The sequence below is a fragment of the Hypanus sabinus genome, chromosome 6 (assembly GCF_030144855.1).
Source record: "Hypanus sabinus isolate sHypSab1 chromosome 6, sHypSab1.hap1, whole genome shotgun sequence".
Taxonomy (NCBI): domain Eukaryota; kingdom Metazoa; phylum Chordata; class Chondrichthyes; order Myliobatiformes; family Dasyatidae; genus Hypanus; species Hypanus sabinus.
In genome coordinates, this window is record NC_082711.1 from 149012359 (window position 1) to 149037739 (window position 25381).

A 25381-nucleotide genomic window follows, 5' to 3' on the forward strand; every position below is an offset into this window, starting at 1 on the left:
AGATATGATAAAAGCAGAAGCAGGTGGAAGTGTCCTGTATAAATCCAGTTGTGATTTATTGAGATCATATTGTAAACGGAAGTAAGGAAGTTGGGAAGTCATATGCTCAGCAGGCTTAAGTGGGATGATTCCAGGAGTGAAAGAGTTACCATATGAGGAACATCTGGCAGCTCTTGGGCTGTATTCCCTGGAGTTCAGGAGAATGAGGGGGGGGGGATCTCATAGAAACATTCCAAATGTTAAAAGGCCTGAACAGATTAGATATGGCAAAGTTATTTCCCATGGTAGGAGATTCTCAGACAAGAGGGCACGACTTCAGGATTGACGGATGTCCTTTTAGAACTGAGATGTGGAGAAATTACTTTAGTCAGAGGGTGGTAAATCTGTGCAATTTGTTGCCCTGATGGCTGTGGAGGCCAAGTCATTGGGTGTATTTAAAGCAGAGATAGTTAGGTTCTTGATTAGCCAGGGCATCAAAGGCTATGGGGTGAAAGCAGGGGAGTGGGGATGACTGGAAGAATTGGATCAGCCTCATACTCATTCCTGTCAAGCTAAGACCTGTTTTGAACCAAAGTCGACAAAGTGTAGGAATTTTCCTCTGGTAATGTGAATTCTGTTGTAGAATACAGAGAAAAACTACAAATAGCAATCGTGTTGTGTAACAACTTTTATTTATTTATTTCCCAAAATTAATTCTTGTTATTTTCTTTACTGGTATTCCACATTCCCTTGAGATTTGGCTTCAGTTGTTTTGTCCCCTAAATTACCACTCAAAAGGTCTGTTCAGTGCACAATTAGAAAATCAATACTTTAGGCGAGTTTAAATTATTTTTCACGACTTTCCAAATTTCACTGCATGATACCAGTGTATGAGTACCTATCGATTTATTTTCCCCAGGGCTCCACCTGTGACAAGAAAGGACAATTCTTCCAATTGAGCAGATCAATACTTTTGCAGACGTTTGCACTTAAGTAAAAATAGGTGTCACTGTTGGGAAATCGTCTGTAATAATTCTTGTCATGATGCACTTCATTTTCACATTTTAAGATATTCTCTTTATTTGTATTGTTTAACTTTTAAATTTCAAACAGTCCTGTTAATTCTGACACTCCTGAATGATCAAAAGCTGTCAGAGTGTCTTGGCTACCCAAGCCTCGGTCAACTCTCTCAGCCTTGGATGTGTACAGTTAGCTAGCTGACTCTCCATGTCCGTAATAATGTAAGCCCAACCTGCTGGATACCATGTGTAACAAGTCAGGGAAGTACCCATCAGGATTTGGCCCAATGTACAAGCCACCATCCAACAGAATTTGGACAAGAAATAAGTTTGATTCGATTGGTCAAAAAGTTGAATCATTTCACATGAAGAAAATGTGAATGGTTATCTAGGATTATGACCAGTTTCCTGCTCTTAAAACAACAATGCTAAAATTTATTTAATTGTAACTGTACTTTAAATTTTAATATACCTGGATAAGCTGAAACAGTCATCATAAACATAGCATGTGGGACACAGAGAAATTAACTGAAATTGCTTCAGATCTGTGAAAGCAGGGTAAGGAATTCACTTATCGCAGTAGGAGGCAATGATGTTTTGAGAAACCAAACTTTAGGAGTCAACAAACATGAGGAAATCAATAGATGCTGAAAATCCAAAGCAACACACACAAAAAGCTAAAAAACTCAGCAAGTCTGGCAGCACCTACGGAAAAGAGTAAATAGTCGATGTTTTGAGCTGCGACACTTCATCAGGACTGGAAATGAAGAGAAGTCAGAGAAAGATGATGGAGAGGAAGGTGGAAGAAATATAAGGTGCAGGTGATAGGTGAAACTGGTGGAGGGGAAGGGGCTGAAATAAAAAGCTGGAAGGTTGATTGCTGAAAGAGATAAAGGGCTGGCAAAGGGAGAATCTGGTAGGTGAGGACAGAAGACAATGGAAAAAAGAGAAAGGGGGAGGTAATAGGTCTCATTTCCTCCATCTCTGCGGCATCTGCTCTCAGGATGAGGCTTTTCAGTCCAGAACTACTGAGATATCCTTCTTCAAAGAAAGTGGCTTATCTTTCTCCACCTCACCCACATCGCTTCCATTTCACACAGGTCTGCCCTCACCTCATCCTCCTGCCGCAATATTGGGATAGAGTTCTGCATGACTTCACCTACCACCCCACTAACCTCCACGTCCAGCACTTAATTCTCCATACCTTCTTCCATCTCTGTGCGACTCCCTTGTCCACCCTTGTCCACTCACCTCTCCCCACTGATTTGGTACATACCTTTGCAAGCAGAACACATGCCGCATCTGCCCCTGTACCTCCTCCCTCACTACCATTCAGGGACCCAAACAGGCCATCCAGGTGGAGCGACACTTCTGTGAGTCTGTTGGAGCCATCTACTGTATCCAGTGCTCTCAGTGTGGCCTGTTTATCAGTGAGACCCGACGTAGAGTGGGAAACTGCTTCGCCGAGCATCTTCAATCTATCCACCAGAAAAAGCAGGATCTCCCGGTGGCCACCCATTTCAATTCTTCTTCCCATTTCCATTCCGACATTTCAGTCCATGATCTCCTCTACTGCCGCAATGAAGTCACACTTAGGTTGGAGGAACAATGCCTTATAGTCTGTCTGGGTAGTCTCCAATCTGATGGCAGGAACATCAATTTCTTGAACTTATGGTAATTGCTTCCCTTCTCCTCCACCATTCACCATTCCTGTTTCCCTCTCTCACCTTGTCTCCCTACCTGCCCATCACCTCCCTCAGCGGCTCCTCCCCCTTCCCTCTCTTCCATGGTCTTCTGTCCTCTCCTAACAGATTCCTTCTTCTCCAGCCCTTTATATCTTTCTTCAATTAACTTCCCAACTCTTTACTTCACCCCTCTCCCCCTCCCAGTTTCACTCATCACCTGCCACCTTGTACTTTTTCCTCCCTTCCCCCATCATCTTATTCTGATTTCTCCCCCTTCCTTTCCAGTCCTGAAGAAGGGACTCAGCCCAAAATGTTGACTGCCAGCTGTTTTTTCTAGAAGCTGCCTGACTTGCTGAGTTCTTGCGGCATTTTGTGTGTGTTACTTTAGGAGTCAATGTTGCTTTCACTTTTTCTTGCCATTTACAAAAACAAACATTATTTGTTCCAAAATTGTTTTTTTTTAATCACATGACTGTCAGTCACATTTACAACTCTATGATATTAGAACACAGCACAGGAATAGGCTCTTCAGTCCATAACTTCTGTGCTGACATTGAAACCAGTCCAACCTAATCCCAGATGCCTGCACATAGTCTATATCTTTTATAACATACCTGTCTAAATGCTCCTTAAATCATACTGTGTATCTGTTTCCATCACTTACACAGTGTGTCCGATGCTCCTATCACTCTGTAGTGCAATATTTCCCTTGTAAATGTCCTTTAAAATTTGCCATCTCTTACTTTAAAACTATACCCTCTAGTACTTGACATTTCCAACCTGGGGAAAAAACCCTGACCATCTACCCTATCTATGCCACTCATAATTATATGAACTTCTATCAGGTCACCCCTCAGCCTCCGACACTCCAGACAAAACAATGCAAGTTTGTCTAACTTCTCCTCAGTACTCTCTAATCCAAGTAACATCCTGGTGAACCTTTTCTACAGCTTCTCCATAATCTCTATATTGTTTCAGTAATGAGGAAACCAAAACAGGACACAATGTTCCAAGTGTGGCCCAACTAAAGTTCTACACAGTTACAACATAACTTTCCAACTTTTATATTCAACAACCCAATTGATGAAGATAAGTACTGTATGCCATATTCCTTCTTTACCTCCTCATCTACTATTGCCTCTTTCAGAGGGCTCATAGCTCAGAGAGCTATGGATTTGAACCCCAAGATATGTCTATACATCAATGCTCCTGTCAATTACTTTATAGCTTCCCCTTATGTTTGACCTCCCAAAATACACTAGCCTTGACTAAACTTCACCTGCCTGACCATGACTACTTCTGTGCCTTGTTATGCTCTTTGCTCTCCACGGAGTATTGCAGAACTGCCTTCCTGGCAGTTGGATCTCACTGTAGATCTCATCCAACCCGTCCGACAGAGCTGACTTCGCACGCTAGGTCAGGCATGTCCCTTTCTCACTGGGGTATGAGGCCCACCAACTATCCACACCTGGCTTAGCTTGCCTGTCGAAGCAGTGAACTGCAGTGTACACAAAAATACATAATTTATTTCTAGGTTAAATGGCAGTTGGTCTTTTTTATATCTTTTTAACTATTTTCATGAAACTTCAGCTAATCAGGGCAAAATGTATTGATCTCCATGTGTTCCAATTAACTGGAATATATATACACATACACACACATGTTATATATCGGGGAACACTTTGCATCTAGTGATCACAATGCCATTAGTTTGAAAGTAAATATGCAAAAAGTTAGGTCTGGACCATGGGTTGAGATTCTGAATTGGAGAAAAGCCAATTTTGATGGTATCAGAAATTACCTGGCAAGTGTGGATTGGAATAGGTTGTTTTCTATTAGAAAGTGGGAGGCCTTCAAAAATGAAATTTTGAGAGCACAATGTTTGTATGTGCCTGTCATAATAAAAGGTAAAGATAACAAGTGTCGGGAACTTTGGTTTTTAAGAGATATTGAGGTCCTGGTTAAGAGAAAAAAGGAGGTGTATAGCAGGTGTAGGCAAGTCAAAACAAATGAGGTGCTTATGGAGTGCAAGGGAACGCTTAAGAAAGAAATCAGAAAGGCGAAAAGAAGGCAGGAAGTTGCTCTAGCAGACAAAATGAAAGAGAATCCTCAAGGATTCTCCAAATGTGTTAAGAGCAAAAGGATGGTAAGGGACAAAATTGGTCTTCTGGAAGTCCAGAATGGTAATCCACATGTGAAGCCAAAGCAGATGGGGAGATTGTAAATGCATTGTTTGCATTTGTGTTTACTCGGGAGAGAGATACAGAGTCAATGGAAGTGAGGCAAAGTGGCATCAACTCCATGGACCCTGTACAGATTACAGAGGAGGAGGTGTTTGCTACCCTGAGGCAAATCAGGTTGGATAAATCCCCAGGGCCTGACAAGGTGTTCCCTTAAACCCTACAGGAAGCAAGTGCAGAAATTGCTGGGGCCCTAGCAAAGATATTTAAAACATCCTTAGTGACAGGAGAGGTGCCAGAGGATTAGAGGAGAGCCAATGTTGTCCTGCTGCTTACAAAAGGCTGTAAACAGAAACCGGGTAATTATAGGTTAGTGAGTCTGACATCAGTGTGGGAAAGCTATTAGACTGTATTCTAAGGGTGTAGATATATACCTATTTGGATAGACATGGACTGATTAAGGATAGTTGGCACGGCTTTGTGCATGATAGGTCATGTTTAGCCAATTTTAAAGAGTTATAGAGTGTTCAAGGGAGTTAACAGGGAAATGGATGAAGGCCTAATTTGGAATATTGTGTGAATTTTGGTCACCTACCTATAGGAAAGATATAAACAAAGTTGAAAGAGTACAGACAAAATTTACAAGAATGTTGCTGGGTATGCAGGACCTGAGTTAGAAACAAAGATTAAATAGGTTAGGACTGTATTCCTTAGAATGCATAAGATTGAGAGGAAGTTTGGTAGAGGTATACAAAATTATGAGGGTTAGAGATAGGTTTATAGATAAATGCAAACAACCCTTTTCCACTGAGTTGGCTGGAACTACAACCAGAGATCATAGGTTAAGAGTAAAAAGGGAACATGAGGGGAAACATCTTCACTCATAGAGTTGTGAGAGTGTGGAACAAGCTGCCAGCACAAGTGGTGCACGCAAGCTTGATTTCAATGTTTAAGAGAAGTCTGGATAGGTACAGGCATAGTAGTTGCATGGAGGGCTATGGTCCTGGTGCAGGTTCATGGGATAAAGCAGTTTAATGGTTTTGGCATAGTCTAGATGGACTGAAGGGCCTGTTTATGTGCTATACTTCTTTATGACTCTGTAACTACCCTTTGTCTTCTTTGACTACTTTTGAATCCAGTTTACCAAGTCCCATGTACCTTAATCATTGGCATTGGTTTGCAATAAGGGACCTTGTCGAAAGCTTCACAACAGTCACTACTCTGCCTTCTTCAATCATCTTCATCACCTCCTTAACAAAAACCATCAAGATTTAAGATATAACTTCACCCTGCTCAATACCCTACTTTAATGCTTTTCTATATGTGAATACATTATTAAAAATAACTTCTCTTCCTAGTACTGCACCTTACCATTGACTCTAACTGGCACATAACTACATTAAAGATGAAAGTTTTACCACATTTTATTCCTGTCAGAATACAAGGTTTGTTTGGAACATAGTCTAAATCCTCAGAGTTGCTGATCCAGTAATAAAAACATTCATTAAAAAAAAATGAAATTGTTTGTAGAAAAATATCCAAAAGTGATACCCATAACAACCTTAAATCTTGATTCTACATTCATTTTTGAACTGAACAAGTGTCAGATGGGGAAGCTGTTATTTTAGAAAACAGCTGTGTTATGAAAGTTAAAGTTAAAGCAGCAGTTAAATTTGATTTGATCTATAAGCTGAATGCAACAGAACGGGTTGTGCTCATTGAAAACTCTAGAGCCCAGAACTGAGTTTGTCGGTGGGTGTAACTGTATCAAGTGGATTCTGGAATAGACAGCATCTACTGGCTTCAAGTATGCTTTAGAGAGTTCAATGACAAATTAAACATGACCAATCCTTCTTAAAGCAATGGTAACTCTTTGTCTGCCTCGTTTCCGTCCAAATATTGTCTTTAGTGGTCTGTAGGTAAATTCCACTATGTTCCCATAACTAATGTGCACTTACCAGTTTTGTTACTTTTAACTATTCTTAAAACATGATTAGACATTTACAATTTGATATCCAAAGGAAACCTTTGCAATTAGGATTGCTTTGGAATATTATTGCTTTTGCATTTATAATCTCCTCGACTTTTTCCAATGTTTTGAAGATTAAAAATTAGCTTTATTTGTCGCATGTTCATCAGAAAACTGAAACGTATAACAAATTGTGTTTGTTTGCATCAATAACATTCCAAGATGAGCTGGGGGAAGCCCACATGTGTCGTCATGCCTCTGGTGCCAACGTAGCAGGCCTACAACTTACTAACTCTAACTCATATGACTTTGGAACTGGAGAATCCATGCTGTCCTGGGAGAACGTACAAACCCCTTATAGACAGGGATGAGAATTGATCTACCATTGGTGCATGGCTAACTGTTATGCTACTGTGACACACCCAATACTATAGTGTCGCTGGCTGGAGATTGTCAGACTCTGAAGCCTATGTTCAACATTTTTTCTGCCTCTTTTAAAATAAAATGTTACTATCTACTGAATTGTGCAGTGTGGATTTCTGTTTAAATTCTCTTCATTCTAAAAAACAGTTACAAAATACTCATTGAACAAGACTCCTATTTCTGCATTATACGTCACAGCTTTCCTTGTGTCTGACTTTGATGAGGTCTCAAAGTGGTTGAAAGGTTTTATTTGGCACAATCCCATTATCACGTCAATACAGGAGCTGATTATTACAGGCCAAACAGCAGTTGGTTTACTCTGTTCTGAGAGATTCAGTAATAGAGTTGATGGAAGCTGCTTTATCACACTGAGATGAAGAAACTGAGTTTGCTTTGTACATCATGGTTCTGTCTGCAAAATGATTGAACACTGAAATAAATGAAATAAGGTCAGTATTTGTATACAGCTCTATTATCTGACAATGGTTATGTAATGTAATAGCTCTGATGGCATATTCTTCATTACATTAAAATCCACAGTTGAACAATAATGTGCTCCAGTTAAATAACAATGCATTCAATATTCAATTGCAAAATTTTGTTCCTTTCTTGCATGCTCTCAAGCACATTCATATTGCGTCAAAAGGCTTTAAATGTTATGAGGAGAGAGCCGAAGAATGGGATTGAGAGGGATAATAAAGTGGCCAAGACTGAATGGCAAAGCAGAGGCAATTGGCCAAATTGCCTAATTCTGCTCCTATGTCTTATGGTATTATCGTGACAAGAATTTCTTCTACATAACTGAGTTCTCATATTTCTATATATCTTTGGTTTGATAAATACACAAGAAAATTCTTTAAACATCCAGAAATCTCCTATTTCTGTTCATTGTTGTTGCATTGTCTTATCTTTCCACCTCGGGGAAACCAACTAAGTTGCACTTCTGTTTAGATACAGAGATGAAGAAATTTCTCCATTCTGCTTCATCAGCGCTTCGTGAAAGTCGCATCATGACTGGGAATTTCTTTACTGAGTATAACAAAACAGCTTTTTTAGGTTTCCCTGTGAGTTTCTAGTCTGAAACAGACAATGCAACATTACACAATGATAATCAAAAAGAATGAAAATACTAGAAATCTGTGAATAGAGAAACAGAGTTAACATTGCAGGTTGAAGTCCCTTCACTGAAGTTGGAAAACGAGGAAAGCAAGTTAGTTTTCAGTAGCAGAGACTATGAAGAAAGGATCTCACTACAGTGAGCAGCAAGGTGTGAGATGTGTCAAAGATTATTAGCAGCAGCCTGGAATGATACTAAAAATGAGAATGATTGCAATTGGCCTCCTAGGCAAAGCCATCAGGAACACAATATTGTACTTGAGTTTGTTAGAAGTCACAATTCTGTCAACAAAGAGTGGAGCTTGAATGTTAACCCTTTAAATGGCATGATTTTGGGGGAAATAGGCTCCACAAGAGATGTTTTTTGTTGAGCAAGTAAGAATTGTTTTTCAAACTAATGGATGTTTCATGCTGTACCACTGTTGACATCACATAGGGAAGACTTCTGCCAGAAACAGAATCTGCTAGGGTGAACTCTTTTTAAGTTCACCCAATGACATTTCTGGTAGACCCCACTTTCTCCTCGATTTCCCTATTCTTGCCTTTGGTTTCACTCCACCAATTCTGCTAGCCCCTATTTTAAATCTATTTCCTGCCTCTCATTCCCTACCAGTTCCCTTTGTTTCCCTACACTTTCTCCAGCCATCATTTGCTTCCCCATTCTGCAATGCATGTCACGCTGAATTTCATAAAGCAGTGACAGAGTCCTTGAAAACCAATAAGCAGCATAGTGTTCTGACTGCTTTCAAAAAGATACACTAGATTCAAAATATAATTGGAATCAGGTAGCAATTAATTAAATTGCCTTCTTGTACTCCTATAGAGCTATGGATTCTGAGAAAATAACAATTTCAGTTTCCCTTTCCTCAGATGGCTGGTGTAATTTAATAGAATGGCGAAGAGAGCAGGACAAGTAATTAATATATTTCTAATTTATTTTATATTTATCCTGAATTATATTAGTGTTTTAATGTGTTTACATTAATATTTTTATGATTTTATTTTATTTTATATTTTTGTGGCAATTTTAGTAGCTTTTGAGATAATTGATATAGTATATAAATCAAAGAGAAAGAAATCAACAGATTGGAATGGATGTGATATGTATTTAATTAAAAACATCATTGACTGTGTTGTGAAGCCACTCACTCATATTTGTGATCAGTCTTTGATTGCTGGAAAATTTCCCAATAAAATGAAAATAGCCAAGGTCATTCCAATATACAAAGCTGGAAATAAACATGTATTTTTCAAATTATAGACCAGTTCCTTTTCTCTCACAGTTTTCCAAAATATTGGAAAAATATTTGTGAAAAGGTTAAATGATTGTATAACAAAACATAATATACTCTGTGAACAGCAATATGGTTTCAGAAAAAAACAGAACCACTACAATAGCATTAATAGATTTTGTAGAAGAAATATCAAACGCTATAGAAAGAAATGAATACACAGTGGGAATATTCCTTGATCTAAAAAAAGCATTTGATACCATTGACCATAAACTATTATTAACAAAATTAGAAAGATATAGCATTAGAGGGGTGGTACATGACTGGTTCAGTAGTTATTTGGAAGACAGTTATCAATATGTACATATAAACAACTCAAATTCAAAACTTTTGAGGGTAACTTGTGGGGTTCCACAAGGTTCAGTGCTTGGTCCATTGCTGTTCGTTTTGTATATAAGCAACATATGTATTGTCTCTCAGACATTAAAATGTATATTATTTGCTGATGATACAACTATGTTTTGTAGTGGGGAATATCTGAAACAACTTTTGGATACAGCGGCAAAAGAGCTAAAAATTATAAAGAAATGGTTTGATACTAACAAATTATCACTGAATCTAAGTAAAACTAAATTGATAATATTTGGAAACCATGTGCCAAACTTATATAGTAAACTGAGAATAGATAATGTTGAAATTGATAAGGTATCTGAAACAAAATTTTTAGGAGTGGTAATAGATAGTAAATTAAGCTGGAAACCACAAATAAATTATGTCAAAGCAAAAATGTCAAAATCTATTGCATTACTGGACAAAACACAAGATTTCTTAAATTGGGAATCTTTGTATACATTATACTGTTCACTTATAGTCCCATACATGACTTACTGTGTAGGGGTATGGGGAAATGCATACAAAACAAATACAAATTCAATTTTTCTACTCCAAAAAGAATTGTAAATAAGACAAATTATTTTGAGCCAACCAATCCACTATTTATTCAATTAAACACTTTAAAATTCAGAGATTTTGTAGATTTTAAATAATATTAATTATGTATAAAGTAAAAAACAGCTACCACAAAGTATCCAAAGGTTGTTTAAAATGAGAGAAAGTCAACATGATTTGAGAGTGTTACGCCCGTGGCCCCCTCCTTTTTGAGAATCGCAAGATCACTATTAATTCAGGTCAGGGGACCCAGGAAATGAGAGAGAGACATTTGGAATGTCCGGGCCCCTCAACGATACAAAGCTACGGGAAACGGTCATTGTCTCTTGGAGACGGAATTGCATATTGAGTACTGCGCTATTCATCGACGTCCTCAAGGAATGAGCAAAGTGGACTGGTAAGGGGGATGGCATCCTCCCCAACCTGATTGACATCTGAGACCCTGTGAGTCAGGATAAAAGAGGGTCTGGGAAACAGCCCTTGAGATGCACCAGGAGAAACGCTTGAAGTCCCGTGACAGCATTTAACAGCGACAGCCAGTGGAGGGCCCACGTGTGTCCTTTCCCGTTGCCCCGGGATTGAGGCCCTACCACGGAAGGCGGCTTAGCTAAGGAAGAGATCACCACTGACGACATTTCAAAGGATCGACATCATAAAAAGGGAAAACGGGCAAGTTCTAAAAACATCGGCTCTCTCTCTAGCCAAAAGCTGCAGCTTGAAAGTGACTTTTATATTTCCATCAGACAATACATTATCCCCTAGACAACGATAGAGCTATTTCTTATTGATTATTATTATACCCGCGCTTTTAGATTTAGTATTGACGACGTATATTATCTGTCTGTTTGCATTGATATTATTTTTGTGTATTTTTATCAATAAATACTGTTAAAAATAGTACCATCAGACTTCAACGGACCTCTCTATCTTTGCTGGTAAGTGACCCAGTTACGGGGTTCGTAACAAGAGGAACATGTATATTTCAAAAACAAAGGATAAGAACAAATGTAAGAAATCATTGTATTTCAGTCAAGGGGTGAATCTATGGAACAGTTGTAGTAAGAATTTAAAAACATGCACTACACTTAACAAGTTTAAAAAATTATTTAAAAATTATTGAATGAACAAATATAAAATACAGGATTTAAAATGAATGGGAGTAAATAAATGATATTTGGAATTAGATTTTGTTTTAAAAGATTCTGAAGTTTTTTGTTTTTGATGTGATGATTAACGCCAAATATGTTGTATAAGTAAGAGGGGTAGGCGCAATAAGCTGTAGCTTCAGCCTACACCCTTTCGGTCTGTTTTAAAGAATATCTGTTTTTTGTTGTAATTTTGTCCTATGAAATTATCATTGTAAATTATGCTTTTTTTCATGTTTGTACTGACCGAAATAAATTAATTTCATTAATTCAAAAATGTCCTTTGAATATCATACAGTGCTTTGAAAAAGATTCAGCCCAACCCACCAACATTTTGTTTACATAAATGAGTATTACAACCAGGGATCTTGATCAATTTAACTGAGACTTTATATTTGTGAATCATTTTTCATAGTAGAGCCCAAAAAAACAGGGAAAACTAAAAACGAAAAACGAAAAAATGTAAACGCCAGAATTTCAAGCATATTCATCTCACTTTGCTCAGTGCTCAGTTGAACCATCTCTTACAGTTATTACAACCAGCAGTCTTTTTGAATATGTCTCTATTAGTGTTGCCGAATATGATGGAGCATGATTTGCCCATTCCTCCTTGTAAAATTGCTCAAGCTATGCCAGATTAGTTGGGGAGTGGCAGTGGATAGCAATTTTGAGCTCTTGCCAGAGATGTTCGATTAGGTTAAGCTCGGGATTCTGACTAGGCCATTCAAGGACATCAATTTTCTTCATTTAAAACCACTTCATGGTTGATCTGGTAGTGTGCTTCAGGCCACTGCTGAAAGACAAGCTTCCTCCCCAGTTTAAGCTTTCTGACAGAGGCTAGCAGGTTTTTATCCAGGATCTCTCTCTATTTAGCAGCATTCCCCTTCCCATCAATCCTCAGCAGATTTCCAGTCACTGTTGTGGAAAAGCATCCTTATAGCATCATGCTACCTCTACCATACTTCACAACAGGGATGGTGTCACCTGGCTGATGCATAGTATCAGATTTACATCACATGCTTAGTGTTGAGTGCAAAACAATCCAAGTTAGTCTCATCTGATCACAAGACATTCTTCCATATCTTTACAATATGTTCTAAGTGACATTTTGCAAAGTCTTTACAGGCAAGGATATGATTTTTTTAAAGCAGTATGTGTGCTGTAATTAGCAAATTAGTGTTTATAAACAATTATTGTCTATTATTACCAAAAGCAATTTCAAAGCTTATGTTTGTAACTTTGCTTTGAAGTAACTTTCGGCTGGAGGAGGCTCACTGATACAGAATTATTTGTTCCCTGATTTATACTCCTATCCAAACTTCTACTTAACTGAATATTCATATTCAAATACTGATTACAGTGCATATGTCAAGAACAATAGCCAATTTGCTTCACACTGATCACATTTAAAATCACAGACCTTATGGCAAAGAAGGTCACATCCGAACCTACTCATACCATCTCTCCAACTTGCAACTAATTTCATCTCATTTTAACTTCTTTCCACCAGATTAGATCACACATAGATCTATTATATTTAACATTTTTTTTCAAATTTCCCTCATCAGCTTGTTGATTTTACTAATTGCCAATCAAATTTTTGTCACAAATTGTACTGATATCATGAAATTGGGTCTGAAGTCATGAAATACGTCTGATTGGAATTGGCGTCGTCAGGACCACTGATGAGCAGGAGTGATATCGTGGAATGGGACTGATATCAGGGTGTGTTGGCGGAATGAGGATACAACGGAGGTGATGTGGGAGTGAAGCAGGGATACACTTATGGAGGATGAGAGGCACTGAACAAGTCAGTGACAGTGCCAATGTAGCACAAGTTTAAATGTCCTTATTATCTTGCTCCCATGAGCACTCTGAGAGATGCGTATCCCATGGCAACAATGAGTACAGAACACCACGGAAAATATTAAACTGGATGCTTAATGTCACAATACTAACTCTGCGTCATCTAGAGAGTACCCTTGGCTTTGGATCTTGTATGAAGTATCGGGGAATACCAACTAATATGTGTACACATATCATAAACTTGTCACAGGGCATAGAGCAAGGACCAAAGTAATATTGTAAACATACAGTTACGTGACCTTCAAGGAAGGCCAAAGACTGCAATTCAAAAGAGATATTGCCCAGTACACTGTTCCGGTGTCACAAAGATGCTTACAAACAAACAGCTAAATGTCAAGGTCTTTAAACAACAGCCCAAAATACACAGCACATTACAGGTAGGAGTACTTTCTTGCAATCCCTCACAAAACAAGCCGGGAAAGAGCAGAGTCTGTGCTGCACTGTGGACAGTCCCAATGGGTAACAGCAGAGGGAGCCAAGTACTAATTTAGAACAAGCTATGTGACCCAAATAGAAATGGTAAAAAAAAGTAACTGCTGCAGGCACTTAATAGGCTGATTTCTGGTCTTTCCTGTTTGAGTGCTTATATTTACCAGTGAGAAATAACTAGTCATGAAAACAAAATGTATTAGGCCATGTAGAAACATTTTAGCAGAACAAGTTGTTCAGTTGTGAAATAGGAAATAAAGATTAAAAACTTATGAACTCTTCAACTTGGTACAAAGTTCTTGAAGATTACTGACTTCAGTAAATCAGTTTTCCAAAAATGGAAAAGTTACTGTGGATAGGAACACCTTCTTACCTAAGTGTTCTTAACATTATGGAAATGTAAAAGGAAGCACAATGAATATAATTCTATGTCAAATAAATATCAAATATGTCTATTCCTCATTACTGTATTCCCAATACAAAGATATTACAAAGAACTTAATATAGTAGAAAACTGATCAGGAGTGACACAAGAATATTTAAAGATAAGAATCTGAAATAAATTTTGACAGATCATAAATATTTGACAATGGTTACCCTTCAATTCATCAGGGTATATAGTATGTTGAAATGTGTTTTCATTGGTGGGAGAGTTACACACAAGGGGACATACTTATACGATAAATGAGCTGGTCATTTAAAACTAAGATATGTAGAAATTTCTTCTCTCACAGGGATGTGAATTCCTTGAAACTTTCTGCCCTTGAAGGTGGTGGAAGCCAGATCATGCTATATTTAAAATGGAGATAGCTAAATGTTTAAAAGATTAAGGAATTAAGAGTTACTTGGAGCATACACAGAACAGGAGTTGAGGCTGAACATCAGCAATTTTTGTATTGAATAGTTGGCTTGAGGAGCTGAGATATTTGGAGACGAAGATGGGATGCCTGGGATAACATAGTCGGGACTGAAGATGCAAGGTCCTTTTAAGAAGCCCAATTCATTCTCCTAATTCATTCAACCTTGTTACAAACTTCCACTTGGGTATATTTCAAATATACAATCATGGGGGCCTGGTTTGACAGGCAGATCCATCAACAATATCTATTCAATTAACGTAACTTATGGTCTTATCCCTTCTCTTCCTTCACCTTTCTGCCTTGTCTTGATCTTTCATCCTAGTAGCCAGGATTCCAATGATCATTTTGCATCATTCCATAACTCTGATTTCCAATATAATCAATACCTGTGCAAACAAGCTAGTGCACCCCAACACACTCTCCCATCGTCATTAGTGTGCAACCAAAGAGGTAACATCTGCCCTCTTAACATTTCTCTCCCCACCTTCCAGGGATCCAAACATAGTTTATGTACAACACACACAAAATGCTGGAGGAACTCAGAAGGCCAGGCAGCATCTATGGAAAAGAATTCAGTCAATGTTTTAGGCTGAGACCATTCATCAGGACACATTTTACATAAATTCCTTTCAATTTAGTAAATTGTATTCACAATACACAACGTGGTCTCTACACAGAAAGAGAGCAAATATAGATCAGGAGGTTATTGCTTTGTGGAGCACATCTGATCAATACACTGGCATAAGCTTGAGTTTGCTACATGGCTCCTCAAACTTGTTGTCAGATATTAAAATTCACAATAAATTCCAGGGATAGCATCTTACTGTTTGACTCTGCATTTTCTGGACTGAACAGCACACAACTTAGAAAATGTTTCTGGTCTTCCCATAAGCAGCCTGATCGGCCTGATATCTTTTATTTCATCAATGTTCTGTTACCATTCTCTTTTGCCTTCTTTCATCATAATTTCTGTCGACTTTTCTCTCTTCTCTCATCCTCTACCCTGCCTTCTCTGCATCCGAAAATAAATCTGACACAAAATTATTTTGATAGTTTGGGCATCATGGAAGTACAGTAGTTAATGCTGCTGCCTAGCAATGTCAGAGACCCAAATTCATTGCTGACCCCTGTGAGAAGTTGGTGAGCTTTCTACACTGCCTCATGGGTTTACACCAGATGCTCCAGTTTCCTCCAACATCTCAATTAAGTGCCAGTCAATGTTTTAGGCTGAGACCATTCATCAGGACACATTTTACATAAATTCCTTTCAATTTAGTAAATTGTATTCACAATACACAACGTGGCTGCTGGAATCAAAGGGGATTTGCTGAGTTTGTGAGAAAGAGTAAGTTGCAGGGGTATAGAGATGTGAGGAGAGGGAATGGACTTGCTCTTCTGAAAGGAGTGAGACCTGATGGGCTGAGTGACCTTCTTCTATGTTGCGTGGCCAAGTGGATAAGGTGTCGGTCCAGTGATCTGAAGGTTGCTAGTTCGAGCCTTGGCTGAGGCTGTGTGTGTGTCCTTGAGCAAGGTACTTAACCACACATTGCTCTGTGACGACACCGGTGCCAAGCTGTATGGGTCCTAATGCCCTTCCCTGGGACAATATCGGTGGAGTGGAGAGGGGAGACTTGCAGCATGGGCAACTGCATGTCTTCCATACAAACTTGCCCAGGCCTCAGTCATCATCAAAAATCGATGGACAGCAGAAGAGAGAAGAAGATAAATATGTAAACTATAACATTAATCTCTACAGAGCATTTTTTGATAATATGTACAAGACCAGAGAAACATAATCAACTCTTGCTTACAGCCTGTTACGCCTCTATCGTTTAGTACAGCAATGAAGGTCCTCCATCTAAGTCTGTATAGGAGAATTCTTCTGTAGCAATTGTTTTGTGGCCAGTCAGGGTTGTTAACCCTGAGCTGAGCCCCTGAACCTGGAGGACTGATGGACCACTCTTAGTCTGGCCTTTGATCTGTTTGGCATGGGTGACTGTACCAAGGCCCTGACTCTAGCCAACATAGCTCTCCAGGTCATTGGGGCACGCAAGCCACCAAACCCTACAACATGTTTGAGGTCCTCTTGGAGGATAATCAGCTCACAAGACACAGTAATAGTTTTGCTCAAGTAAATTCTGGTCAGAAACAAAGAACAGGAAGCATTGGCACAAGGAAAGAAAGTGCACTGTATTAGGAGGATGCCTGAGGATCCACTACAGCTAAATTATTAAGATACATGAGGGTAGAGGCTTCATGAGTTTTAGATAAGGCCTTGAAAATTTAATGGCAATGTCCTGACATTGACAGGTAAATCAAGGATGGATGGACAAGGATTAGGTTCACAACAAAGGGAGGCCTGAGATGGGGTGAAGGTGGAACCATCAGTTGGGGATGTGATAAATCAGCACCATGCATATCAGGTCAGAGCAGAAAAGTGTTGTAAGGGTGGGCAGGTCTGGGATGAGGTAATGGGGGAAGTCAAGTTTGTGACTGGTGGCATTGAAGTGATGAATGGAGTCCTACAACAAGGTCATCCTTAGCTCAAAGCTGCCAGAAAAGTATGGGCCGCAACTGCCTCAGGCAGGTTTCCTTTAAGCAGTTAATTCAACCTCACATTCATGGTCAGGTCTACACTGACAGGAGAGGTCCTTGCAATGCATAGGCCTTATATGTGTGAGTAATGGTCAGAGAAGTGGCATCCAGACTTATTTTTAGATTGCCGCAAGTCTAGGTGCCTCATGCGTTAGTGCAGGGGTTCCCAACTCTGGTGTCCACTGACCCCTCAGTTAATGGTAAGGCATCATGACATAAAAAATGTTGGGAAGCCCCACCTTGGTGTGTCATACACAAGGACGTAAAAGCAAAATCACAAGCCTGGGAAGAGATAAGTAAACACCCTATTATGTTTAAACACCATTTTTCAATAACACTCTGGTTTTTAGAGCTATGTGACAGAATTTCGAGGTCAAGCCGTTTTCAAAGTTACAGGCAAGGAATTGGTTCTAGACTGTAAGGATAAAATGCACTATACGACAACATAAATTCTTGACTGTCTATGAGCTTGAAGATTTTGCCAAAGTAACTGAGCTAATTATAATCCCGGGGTTCTTATTCATTCCAAGTGCTTCTGAAATCAGAAATGACAATTAATCATGAGTTAAAAGCATCAGATGTAGAGGCATAGCTATCAGCAAGTTAGTCTATTTAGTCTGGGTTCTGAGCTGCCTTCTAATGCCCTGACAGTTGACATGTCAGATTAAAATTAGAAGATGAATGATTTGTAAATCATTCAAACACTTCTATTGCTTAAAGACCTAAGGTGCTGACCTGCAAACCCAAGATTTTGAGTGTGGTTTATATCTATGTCTCTCTTTGGTTGGTTTGCGTTGTCTAATATTCATGGCTATGGAGATCTGGAAAGGGTAGAGAAATACAGAGCCTATCCATCAGCATTAGCAATTCCAAAGGTACTGAATGGAATGTAGCGTGATGATATGTTTAAATGGAAGATACAGCCTCTGGGGCTCTATGGTGTGCATCTGTACAGCCTAAACACAAGACATATGTATTGCACAAAATCACCGTACTCAATCTGTATTTTGATTTGAACTTCAGCAAGTTATAGCTTAATTCCAAGTATTTCAAAAGAGGAATTATAAATCAAAGACATATGCTAGAAGACGGGGAGTTTGCAGTGATGTTCGATCACAACAAATTCCCTCGGAGTTCAACGGTATGGATATGAAAATGAGTAAGGTCTGAAGAGCTGAAAGTAGCTACTCAAAATATAATTGACCTCCATTCTCTCCTGAAACTCTTAATCAGATTGCCTACATCTCTGAAAATGCATATTTTAGCATTTTTTGTATATTCCCTCACTGCTCCCAATACATACTAAAAAAACTGTCCAGAATGTATACCATGCCACTTGTCCATGACCTTACTCTCTTTTCTTGCTTGATAATTTCTCTATTAACAAGCATTCAAAGATTTAATATTTTTGCCTTTAAACCCTTTCATCAAAGTAACCTGCTGTAAGTCTGTACTCATTCCCTCCACTAACAACCCTCGTACAATTTACCCGTGACTTTGACTATTTGTGCAACACTGTCTGATGTTAATGACTGTGCTTATTTTAATCGTGCTGTGGAATTCAATACCATCCAGGAGAGAGCAGCTAGAGATTTTCATTCCATCTACCATTCTAAATGCTTACTCCAGCACGTTGAGTCTGCCATCTGCAAAATGCCCTACAGTTACTTGTAAAGGTACCCTCATACTCAACTTGTTTTGAGTTGGTTTTATTGAGAGTTTTTGTCTTCCTGCATGAATACCAACAGATGTACACCCCTCTCTTCTTTTAAAAAGACTTCCACTTCAGCTGGGAATTGCCCGCTACATTGTAAGGAATCTGAGACAGACCCTTGCCTTTCACGGGTACTTGCACAGCAAAGAGTCATTCGGGGCTAATGATCAATCAGCTGAAATAACTCAGCAGGTCAGGCAGCATCTGTGTGAGGAAAGGAATTGTCGAAACCCTACAATCCAGCAACTGCATTCACTCGTGTCTCCAGTCCTGCGGGTTGGTCTGGGGTGTTCTGGTGCAAGCAACACAGCTGCTCAGTGCTGAAATGTGTGGCCCCTCATGTTGGTCAGCTGCAGGCCACTAGAGGGGATAAGTAGTGGATGATCCAAGTGTAAAGGGACTATCAGAGATGATGGTCTCTCTCAATGGTATGACAACATGACCAGCCGTTGCTGCATGTCTTGTCCGAACACTAGTTTTCACAGGCAGTCTCTCACACTGAGCCGGGGGCCGCTTACTGCTGCGGGGGCACCAGTGAAAGGTAAGAGTCTGTGCCAAGGGAGAGCAGAGGTTCCCAGCATGGCAGCATTGTCAGTAAGACATCTCTGTGTCTATAATGCTTTACAGTCCTATTTTAATGCTGATTGCATTAGCATGCTCATTCCTGGAAAGCACCCTGAATGCCAAACCAGATACCCAAGTGCTCTGATAGCATTTTACAAGCCCGCATCAAGAAGGACAAGGGCAGCAGGTGCAGAGGAACATTGTAACCTGGGCTGTAACCTGCACGGTAGACGTTATTATCGGTTACAAATGCTGCCACTCCTTCATTGGCGCTGGGTCTTGGAACTGATGACCCAGCATCACTGCCATAGCATCTTCAGCCGGACGCTTGCAACAGTTCAAGGTCATGCTTCACGCTACCTGGTCAAAGCCAATTAGGGACGAGCAATGAATGCTGGCCTTGCCAGTGAACCCACGTCAGAAATAAAAATAAAATGCACTCCCTAGCTCCTCCACTGCAGCATAGCTCTCCACAAACTCCCTTTCTTCTTCTAAAATTTGGCTTTAGTGCTTGTAATATTAAATACTGGGTATTCAATGGGCATGCAACTGTTCTTTTGAGTGCTGAAATGGGTAATCATGCACTGAGGTGAAGTGAAGCCAGAAAGCCAATAATTAAAAAGAGGTTCATTTGGGAGGTAATTATACTCCGAATAGTGGTCAGAATCAAACTGTGGCTTAGCAGAAGCATCTGAGGTTTCCAATTCGTCAGAAGATGCTGCTTCAGAAAGCATCATTATTAAGCCCTCTGTCATGAAAAGTGCATCACAGGCATGCTATCAACATCTATTATTGAGAAGACAAATTGTGCTTCCAAATGTGTGCATTTCCCCGCATCCCAGACTGTCCCTAATTAACATTCTGCAACTACAGCCTTCACAAAGACAGTGGATAGTTTGTAATGCCTTTCAATGCTCTCCAGAAGCTTTTTGTTGCACTCCCTTCTTTTGGTGCATCATTTACATCTTGTCGGATTGTCCCTAGAGTCATCAGAAGTGTTGAATAAATGAGGTTCAATCCAGTAATTGATGTTTTCTTTACAACTGAGATTCAAGCAGTTCTTATAGTCATGAAGTCCAAGTCAGAATAATTTCCATCTGGAAATAATATTTGGCCCCCACAGCTTCAGTTTTATAACCCTCCCTAACTATGGAAGCAATCTGCCAATGCATGTCTCTAGACCAGGGACTGAATCCGGACCCAATCGCTTGGAAATGAGCCATCCTCACCCCTTTGCCACATTTCTGCAATATAAAACTAACATGTTTGCTCTCTTTCCCTCTTCTGACTGCTTTCATTTCCAGTCTGAATTTTTTATTTGGTTTAAAATCTGTAACTCGATCAAGTTGAAATTCTACGTTATTATCAATAGATGAGTAAAACTTTCAACATAGAAGATCATTCCTGATCAATACCATTCTGTCCATAATATAATCATGCTAATGGGTTGTATTGTGTTACTGAAATTCATTTCATTGATTTTGAGGAAGTACAGAGTATAATGTGCTGATATGACCATAATACGTTAGTCTGACTAACTGGCGATGAATTTCTAGGAAACGTATTTCCTTACCATGACAAAACTAGTTAAAAATTCTCTGCCACATGGTAGCCTCTATTGGTCTTAAGAATCAACTTGGGTAGTCCAATGGACTATCTTGTTTTTCGCACTGCTCTATTCTGATTTCCAGCTGCATTACTGCCATTTTTGAAGACTGGTTAGATTAACCATCACTTTGGAAGTGCATTTTTCCTTTATGATGGCGCTCAATCGCAACTCCTTCATGTTAATCTATGAAAACAGCTTAGTTTCTATTTTTGATATCTTTCTTTTACCTTTTCAGAGTGTATGGGGCTCTGTTGGAGACCCTAATCTGGAGGTACACCCAGACTTCGGTTCTTTGCGGTCGTGGAACTTACTCCTGAGGGCTCACGACAGGTCGTATTTTGATAGCCCAAGGACTCGGCCTAGATGCTGAGCATGCCTTTGTGGTTCTGTGGTTTCATGGCCCTGTGGATATGGGCTGATTCTAAGCCAGTACCACCACTGATGTGTTGTAGAGAAAATGCAACATTTGGGACTGCCGATCATTTGTCAGAGGCTCTGTACTCAGTGAATAGATCTCCCTCCCTTTCGCTCCCCCCTCTCTCCCTCACCCTCTCCTTTCCGATTTTCAAAAAATCAGGAAAAAGTGTTGCAGCAGGCTTTTAACACCGTAAATCCCCGAGTTGTTTTGTTATGTCTCCCCTCTTGCTGTGAATGGGGTAACTCTTCTTCCCATTATTAGGGAGAGAGAGAGCCTGTAGCATGTTGAATTGTTGAGTGAACAATTACTCTTTGTTGTACTACGGTTCACGACTCTGCTGTCTTGGGGACTCTGCTGTTGCTTGCCCGGTGGGTGGAGCGAGCAGGTGCTATTTTGTGGAAGCGGGTGGGGTGAGGGAGGGCTGTTGCTCTGCTGCTGCCTGAGCATGGGAAGGGGGAGTCTGGGCTCTAACATCTTTCACTGTTACTCATTCTTTGGGGCGCTCCTCTGCTTTCGTGGATGGCTGTGAAGAAAAAGAATTTCAGGAAGTACATTGCATACGTTTCTCTGATATTAGAATTCCTTTATCTTTATTCCTAGTGTCTGCACCAGATCTGGCATACACAGCATACTCCCAGGCAACTTGCTTCATGTGCATTTTGGGAATAAATTGTCTCTCAGGCGCCCCAGATTTGTAAGTTGCCATTGTCACGTTTTGCACCAACCAGCTCTCTTGCTGTTTCAGCACAGCACTGCTGTTCCTTAACACTTTGTGGCACAACACTGTTCTTGATTTCCTGTGTTCGGCTCTGTCACCACTTAATCTTCTTGTCTCTTAGATAAACAGCTTATTCAGACATGGTGAAGCAACCATGAGTTATCCTAACAACTGCTGAAGTCATTCACCTGAGACTGCCCAGAGCAACTACCTGACATGTTGTTTAGAAGTTATCACATTGCTGCTTAAGGAAGCTTCTTGTTCACAACTGGCTGCTCACATTACACGGTGATTACACACCAGGAAAATCTAATCAGCGGTAAGTATTTTGGAACACCCAGCAACACCCTATATAACCACTAATTTTGAAAGTGTTTGAATCCCTTCATGAGCCATATGTCCATGTCATAGTGTGTGATCCTAACATCCTATATAATTTTGATGAAGGTAATCTATGATTTGCAATTTTCAACCAGATCATTCTAGCTTCCTCCAGTGCCTCTCCACTGTTGTCCAGTTGGTCACCTAGTTTCATCCTTATCTTCTTATCTTCTAGGAAAGGACCTCCAATGACTATTCTTCCCATTCCTGGACCACTACAACTAGAATTACACAAGGATTCCATCATGATTTTCATGATTGAATCATGATTCTTGATTTTCTTGATAACATGATCTGAATCTACACCAGGATCTGTCTAAACGCTATCTGCCTGAGTATTCTATGTATCCTGGGCAACCTCTTCCAAACTACTTTACTAAACTTCACTAACTCTCCTGCACATTTTAACTTGAATCAAACTCCCCTCACCCACCAAAACCTTCACTGACCTAAATTCACAGCAAGACAAGTATTTCTTCAGATTTAAGTTTCTCATCCCTGTTTTTAGATCCCTCAATGGCTTAACTCTTCCCCAGCTCATGCAATGTTCAAATCTTTCAGATTATCTGAGTTCCTTTAACGTTTTCTCAATCAGACCCAAATGCAATTGCTCTGGTGGTAAGCCCCCCACCCCCCGCTTAAATAAATAAATAAACAAACAGAGAGATAAGTACATAAATAAATAACACACTCTCTCTTTCTCACTCTCTCTATCTCTATATCTATTTCTCTCTGTCTCTCCTTCAAGCTACTTGAATAGCCATTTCTTTGGCCAATTTTTTTTGGTGTCCATAACGTCTTTCATTGCAGCTGCTAAATTTTGTTTTGCAAAGTTCTTAGAATATATCGTTACCCGGAAGTCTTTGTATACGTATGTTAATGTTGAAGTTATGAAAAGCAGTGCATTCCACAAGTCTCTAAATTTCTTCACCAAATTACAATTCCTGAAAGCGCATGACTTCATTTGGTCATTTTGTTTTGAGACAATGATTGACGTACTTAGTCCCAATTTATACTTCAAACAATACTGGAGCAGTTATGGATATTGCTAATTGATAGCAATATCCATAATACAGTCGCCTTTTCTTATTCAGTTTCACATCCACTATTTTATATATAGAGTTATTTAAAATCAAATACTTGGCTTTCTAGTTTATGGAAGTTGCTTGCTGTTATTTCAAAAAGAGTATACTGTAAGAGAACATATGGAGGAGAATGCATCTATCAGTGGATAACAAGAACTTAGCAGATATTAAAATTTACCTGTTGTTTCTACCTCCAAATTATTAACAATAGTTGAAACATAAATAATACAAACTAACAAAACGTATTATTTGGTGCTAACAACATGTTGGTTTTAATTTATTTATATGTACTTTGTACACATTCACGAGTTGGGGCTGAAATTTTAATGAATAAAATGTCAACTAAATTATTTATAATCTGCAGATGGGAATTATTTCAATGGCTTACAGGTGCGACTACTTTTTAGATGTGTTTACCAATTTATTCATGCCATTATTTCTTCTTACCTCAACTCTATGCTTTAAACCCTTGTCCAGGCTCTTGCCCTTTATCCTATCCCATCTCTGACACCCTCCACTGCTTTGACTTCCCATTTCCTGGTCTCAAATGACTCATTTTCATACACCTCACACCAGAATGGCCTAATAGATCCTTACTTATTCCATAAATAGTTCCCCTCTACCACTACCCACGTTTGACTAGCTGAAAACACTTCACACCTTCTCCTTAAACTCCATTCATTTTCTCCAAATAAAATGTGCGGTGCGGGGACCCGAATTGGAGCTAGCTATACCTGCCCCATCGTGGTACGCTAAGTTCTCCTCTCTCACTACTTTTTCCAGTATTTGTAATGCTGTCCCCTGATTTTGTATGGAACTTGCATGGTTCATCACTTTTAATGCTAATGACCACCCTGCTCTCAGTTTCACCTGCTGTGTCTTTAATTCTGCTCTTCCCTTTCTCGATTTCTCCAGTTCCAACTCCGGAGCTAAATTAGCTATCAATATTCATTAAAGTCCACAAATTTCCAAACTAGTTCACCTACAACTCCTAGAGTTCAATAAAGGCTCTATTTTATTCTCTCAGTCTTTTTTGTTTTGGTCCTGTTGTATCTTTTCTGATAACATCACTTTACGCACCAATGCTTCTGAAGTGCTGCCTATTCATTAACTATGAATTCCCTCTGACATGCTTGATATGCGTGTCGTGAGATTGCTCCATTTTCTGCACTTTTGCCCTCATCTTCTCTCCTCCTATCCAGAACTAGTACAGAGCTCCTCTTGTCTTAGTCTTCTTCCCCACCAGCCTCTACATTTATCATCTCATTCTCTCTAATTCTAGCAACCTTCAATATGATGCCAGCAGCAGATACATTTTCAACTTTCAGCACCCAGCATTTTATCTATTTATTGAAATACAGCGCAAAATAGGCCCTTCCTGCCCTTTGAGCTACACTGCCCAGCCACCCCTGACATAAACCTAGCCTAATTACTTGACAACTTACA

The 25381-nt window shown here is 39.5% G+C and overlaps 1 protein-coding gene across 3 annotated transcripts in view; it reads right to left on the reverse strand.

Annotated features, from left to right (window-relative positions):
- Positions 1-25381, reverse strand: part of galnt17 (polypeptide N-acetylgalactosaminyltransferase 17) — a 457606-nt gene that overhangs the window by 43956 nt on the left and 388269 nt on the right. The window lies entirely within an intron of this gene.